This window comes from Ruditapes philippinarum, unplaced genomic scaffold (genome assembly GCF_026571515.1).
Source record: "Ruditapes philippinarum isolate M1 unplaced genomic scaffold, ASM2657151v2 ctg3504_1_1_1_1, whole genome shotgun sequence".
Lineage (NCBI taxonomy): Eukaryota > Metazoa > Mollusca > Bivalvia > Venerida > Veneridae > Ruditapes > Ruditapes philippinarum.
In genome coordinates this window covers 24,875-30,653 of record NW_026859856.1, presented here as the reverse complement: position 1 = coordinate 30,653, position 5,779 = coordinate 24,875, and positions in this window count along the sequence as shown.

Sequence of the window (5,779 nt, the reverse complement as noted above, 5' to 3'; positions counted from 1 at the left end):
GCAAGTATTTGTGATACATTTTAAAATAAACGTATCTTTTTAATCAGTTAATCTGTTCTATAACTTAAATGTTAATTATTTTCATAAATAATATGTCAAACATATTTTGCCTGTTTTGCAGAAAATATTTCCGCTGTGTCCGTATCGCCAATAAAAACTCCGATGCATATTTTAATGATACCTCTTGTTCCCTGCCCGAATTTGGTTCCCGTCATTAGACTAGAACGATCAACGAAAGACTTGCTCATTGGTACGTTATTTATTATGTAGATAAAATTAGATAATTATAAAAAGAATATGATATTCAAATATGGCACTATCACTTCAGTTAAACGTTTATTTTAATCCCTAAAAGCTCTGTGACATATTGTACATCCGATAAGTTATTTTAATTAGAAAATTTGAAAACAATGTGATTTTGTTAAAACATAAAATATGCCCAAAATCAAGTCTAATATTTTCCCTATTTCTATACGGACAAATGCATATCTACAAGTCGGCGCGAGCACGCGCCGTCTAAATATCTACATTTAATCAGATCATCAATTCATTATCGGATTTAATAATATTTCTAAATCAGTGAGCATATTTAAATTTAAAATCGTTGTCTGACATAAGTGTACCGAAATAAATTGTATTCCCTTTGAATGCTAAATATATACTTTCGTCTTACATTATTACATTGACTCTCTGTTTTGTTTACACCTGAAAGCACGTGATAGAGATATTTTCAATCCGTGCTAACTCCTCGGTTGTTATGAATAAAATCCGAGGACGTTCCGATTTGTGTACCAAAATGTTTCGATATAAATATAGGTGTCTTGAACTTAATATATAGGATTATCATATTGTTTTATTTTTTGACATACACTGTTTATTATCAAGCATGTCTGAACTAGTATTGAACATTATACTTTTCATTCTGCACAAGTTTTATGTTATATAAAGGCAAAGGTTTTGATTTTTAAAATAGGGGGTAGACTAAGACAGAATTTGAATTTTTATTCTTAACTATGGATCACAAATATGGGGTTAACTTGATAGTCATGTATTAGAAAATATTCATTTAAAGTATTGTAAGAAGTTGTTAGGAGTTAAAAGACAAACACAAAACAATTTTATCTATGGTGAACTTGGAAGGACATCTTTAAAAACAATTAGAGCTGTTAATGTTATAAAATACTGGTTAAAAGTTGTTCAGTTAAGTAGTACAAAATATGTCAAAGTTGTATATGATCTGATGTGTAGATATTTAGAACTTAAACCGAATTCAATGTCCTGGGCTAAATCTGTTATGATTTTGTTACAATCTTTAGGTTTCAATGAAGTATGGATTTATCAGGGCGTTGGTGATATAAATTTATTTTTAGCAGTAGTAAAACAAGGATAAACAGATACATTCATACACAATTGGTATGCAACTTTAAGAGATTCACCAAGTGCAAAAAGTTATGTATTATTCTGTGATTTTGGTTTTAAATTATATCTGTCAATGGTTAATATTGAAAAATTTAGGAAATCTGTATCACGTTTCAGGACTTCTTCGCATAGATTAAAAGTAGAAACTGGTAGATGGCATAATCCTGAAGCAATTCCTTATAATGAAAGAAAATGTAATATTTGCTTAAAACTAGAAAATGAATTTCATGTATTATTATGTATTATTATATGTATTATATGTATGTCCACAATACAATGTTTTGAGAAAACAGCTCATAGATAAATATTATTGGAAAAAAACAAATATTCCAAAGTTTATTGAATTGTTAACATCTCAAAATGAAAATGTTATAAGAAAATTATCAATGTTTATCTTTAAAATGTTTGAATTAAGAACAAATAATGAATATTCGTATATTATAGTACCTAGGAAGGTAAATGTAATGTTACTTAATTGATATCATTATGCAAAACCTGTGCTTGACTTAAACCTTGCTGTAATATGTTATTCTGTTCATATTAAAGCAAACTTATGACTCAAATATACAGTAAATGTTAAATATATGTTATATATGTTTAATGACCTTGATATTATGTTTCTGTATGTATGTATGTTTGTATATATGCTGTGTGCTCATGGATATAATACCCACATGTATTTGGAATAAAATCTTGAAATCTATAACCAGTTATACAGAAGCGAAATAAATAATCCACCACTTACTTGAATGTCTTTACTTCCACGTTGCCTTCTTATTATCCCACTTTCGTATTCAATGCCTTTTTCTCTGCTAATTCTCTGAATATATTCAGTGTTTGAAATTATTTTTGTGAAATAGGATTTCAGTATTTCAAATGAATTGTAACACATTTACTTTGGTAAATCGACAGTCTGTTAATTAGTCTAGTACATCGACTGTTTATAAAATAATTTAAAACACCCCGCTTAGTACGTATTTACAAAATTTTATTTTGTTAACCTATACCTATTTATAATATGTGATAATAGGTGATAAAAGGTACATAGTCCATTAGTAAATAGATTATATTAAATGTATCATACTAAAAGGTACACGTATTGAAAGATAATTATAAACAAGTATTGTGACGTTCTAAACCGAAAGTAAACTGTCGGTTTTGTTTAGCTTTTTCTTCTTTTTTAAATATGACACTTTTATCATAAAAACCTTTAGATCTTATAGTTGTTATCCTGTCATTTCATATAAAACCTATTAGTTATGACAATATGAAAATTTTAAGTACCCGGTCTATGTTTACATGTGTATTAATAACGTAACATTTAAATGCAATTATTCATACTATTTATAAATCATTTACACAAAAAGAACTGAATTGAAATTGAGTAGTTGTCATTTACAAAAATAAAGTAGATTTAATGGCAAAAGTCCGATATGACATTGAAATTTTGTTGTGATATCATGTTATTCGACATGTGCAGCCTCGAATACCTTTAAACTATAAGTTTGCTAAACACCAAGAGTATTTTTGTACCTATCTTATGTCGTAGGTCAAGTTATAGATTTATTTCTGTTCCTATATGTGACAGTGATTTATAAACATCATTATGGAATTTGGCACCAATTTTAATTGTTTTCATATTTGATTTGTTTTGATTGTAATGATATTCTATTTTAAATGGATATGGAGAAATTGTGAAAATCTCATTTTCGCTTCCAAATATCTTTGCAAATAATTGATTTTGCTTTAATATCGAGTATGTGACCCAGTGTTGTCAATGACAGCTTGTCGTTCAATACTCCCTTTCATGTTTTCTTAGGACGGCTTGTTGAACGGCATTCCGCTCGACGACAAGGGCGGCACTAAGCTCCTGGGTGCTTCTTGGCTGGACCTGACGGGCTGAAATACGGACCTGTAGCTAATTCCATACATGTTCAATGGGATTAAGATCCGGGCATCGGGCCTGCCAGTTCAAACGAGTAAAACACTGTCTTTCCAGGTACTCTTGGATGATATTGGCCGTTATCATCCATCAAAATGAACCAATTTCCAATTGCATAAGCATACAACCTTACCTGGGTGTTGAGGATCGATCTCATCTCAATAACGCTGGGAAATCAATGTGCTTCTGTCGAGGACAATGTGGTCCGTACATCCATCCAAGCGGATTTCACTCCAGACCGTTATTGAATCGCCACCATAGCGGTCGTGTTCCGCAATGTTTGCTGTATGGAACCGTCCCCTGACCTACTCTAGCACGCCTATCTGTCTAGTCCAGGCAGTACCTTGACTCGTCGGTGAAGAAGACAGGCCGCGAGTCCATCTTTCTCCAACCAACATGTCCATAGCCCAATCATATCGAAGCCGGCGAAGGTCTCAAGACAGCGGGTTATGTATACATTGTCTTCTCGATCGCAGACCATTTTCATGCAAACATGTACGTATGGTTTGTGTTGACACACGCACCCCTAAAGCATTTTGAAGGTCAGAACTAAGTTGGATTGCAGTTGCAAATTGCTTTAAACATATTATTTTTCAAGGTATCTACACATGTTAATAATTTACAATTGAAGCAGAAAATAATCTAACTGAGAGCTACAATAGCTCATTGTAGTCCTCTCCTTTAACAAAAGCAATCATGTAATACATGGCTTATTATAATTTTAATGAAACTCTATAAAGACAGAAAATGAAGAGAAATAAAAACAAATGAACATACATGTATGCAATTGATGGAAAACAATAAAGATATAGAGAAAAGCGTATGCAAAACCAATTGACAATTGGATTCTTCGTACCAGGATGACAAGAAAACGAGCCTCAGCCTCAGTAGTCACCATGTTGTCTAACTGGTGAACCATGCTGTGGGAACATCGCCCAGACTCGGGTGATAACCGTAAAGTCCACATCAATAACCTCACCAACCTCACGATGTTGAACCCCTTGCCCCCTCATACGAACTGCCCGCCACAACTCTGCTTCTGATAAATGCCTTCTAACATTTGCATATAGTTATTCAATCTTAAATGTCCAATATTTCAATGAACACCCTACGTGTGTAGGTACGTGTATGCTGTGTTTTATAAAGACTATCAAAAAACAGGCCATCCTTTTGTCACTAATTGCACTTGGAACTGACCTGTCATTCGAGGTTTTGTGTACACAGGAGACACTAGATACTGTTGAAGTCTTTTTTATTTCGGAACCGTTGTAAACATAAGATGGATCAGTGCACTCCAGAAAAGGTAAGTCGTGTGTGTATGGATAGTATTGTAATACTTACTTGGCATACTGTTTGCAGTGATACATTGTAGTGTAGTGGTAGCGCGCTGGTATATCAAGTATACTGGTGCGTATTCGAATCCCAGCATTTCCATTTCTTTAAATGATATTTTATTCAATGCACGGGTACTTCTCAAAATAAATAGCATGATAAACAAGCTGTCATTCGCTATTTTACTGAAACCATTACGGTCTCGAAAAGACGAAAATATAAGCATCTTTTTATACCCCGTCGAAAAGGCGGCGGGGGATATAGAAATAGTCTCCGTCCAACCGTCCGTCCTTCCGTCCGACATTTTTGTCCGGAGCATATCAAAAAAAGTATTTGAGGTATCAACTTGAAACTTCATAGGTGGATGGATATCATTGAGGAGGAGTGCAGTGCACAAGAATGATAACTCTACTTTCAATAATTTTTGAGTTATTGCCCTTTGTTATTTTTCATAAATAATTTTTCACCTGAGTGGAGCATAACTTAAAAGTGTTTGAGATGTCAACATGAAATTTCATAGGTGGATAGATCTTATTGAGGGGGAATGCTGTGCGCAAGAATGATAACTCTTCGCTATATAATTTTTGAGTAATTGCCCTTTGTTATTTTTCCTACTATTTTGTCCAGAGCTTATCTGAAAAGGTATTTGAGGTATCAACTTAAAACTTCATATCATAGGTGGATGGATCTTATTAAGGAGGAGTGCAGTGCACAAGAATGATACCTCTACCCTGCATAATTTTTGAGTTATTGCCCTTTGTTATTTTTCAAAATTAATTTTTCACCTGAGTGGAGCATAACTCAAAAAGTGTTTGAGATGTCAAGATGAAATGTCATAGGTGGATAGATCTAAATGAGGAGGAATGCTGTGCACAAGAATGATAACTCTTCGCTATACAATTTTTGAGTTATTGCCCTTTGTTCTTTTTCATACTACGAGGGATGTCCGGAAAGTTCATACACTTTTTCATTTTTTATTATATAACAATACATATGTTGTACAAATTTTGTCATCAAAAATATACATATCTAGCGAACACATTTATCAAAAATTACTGAACTGTGACTTACATTTGTATTTTAACA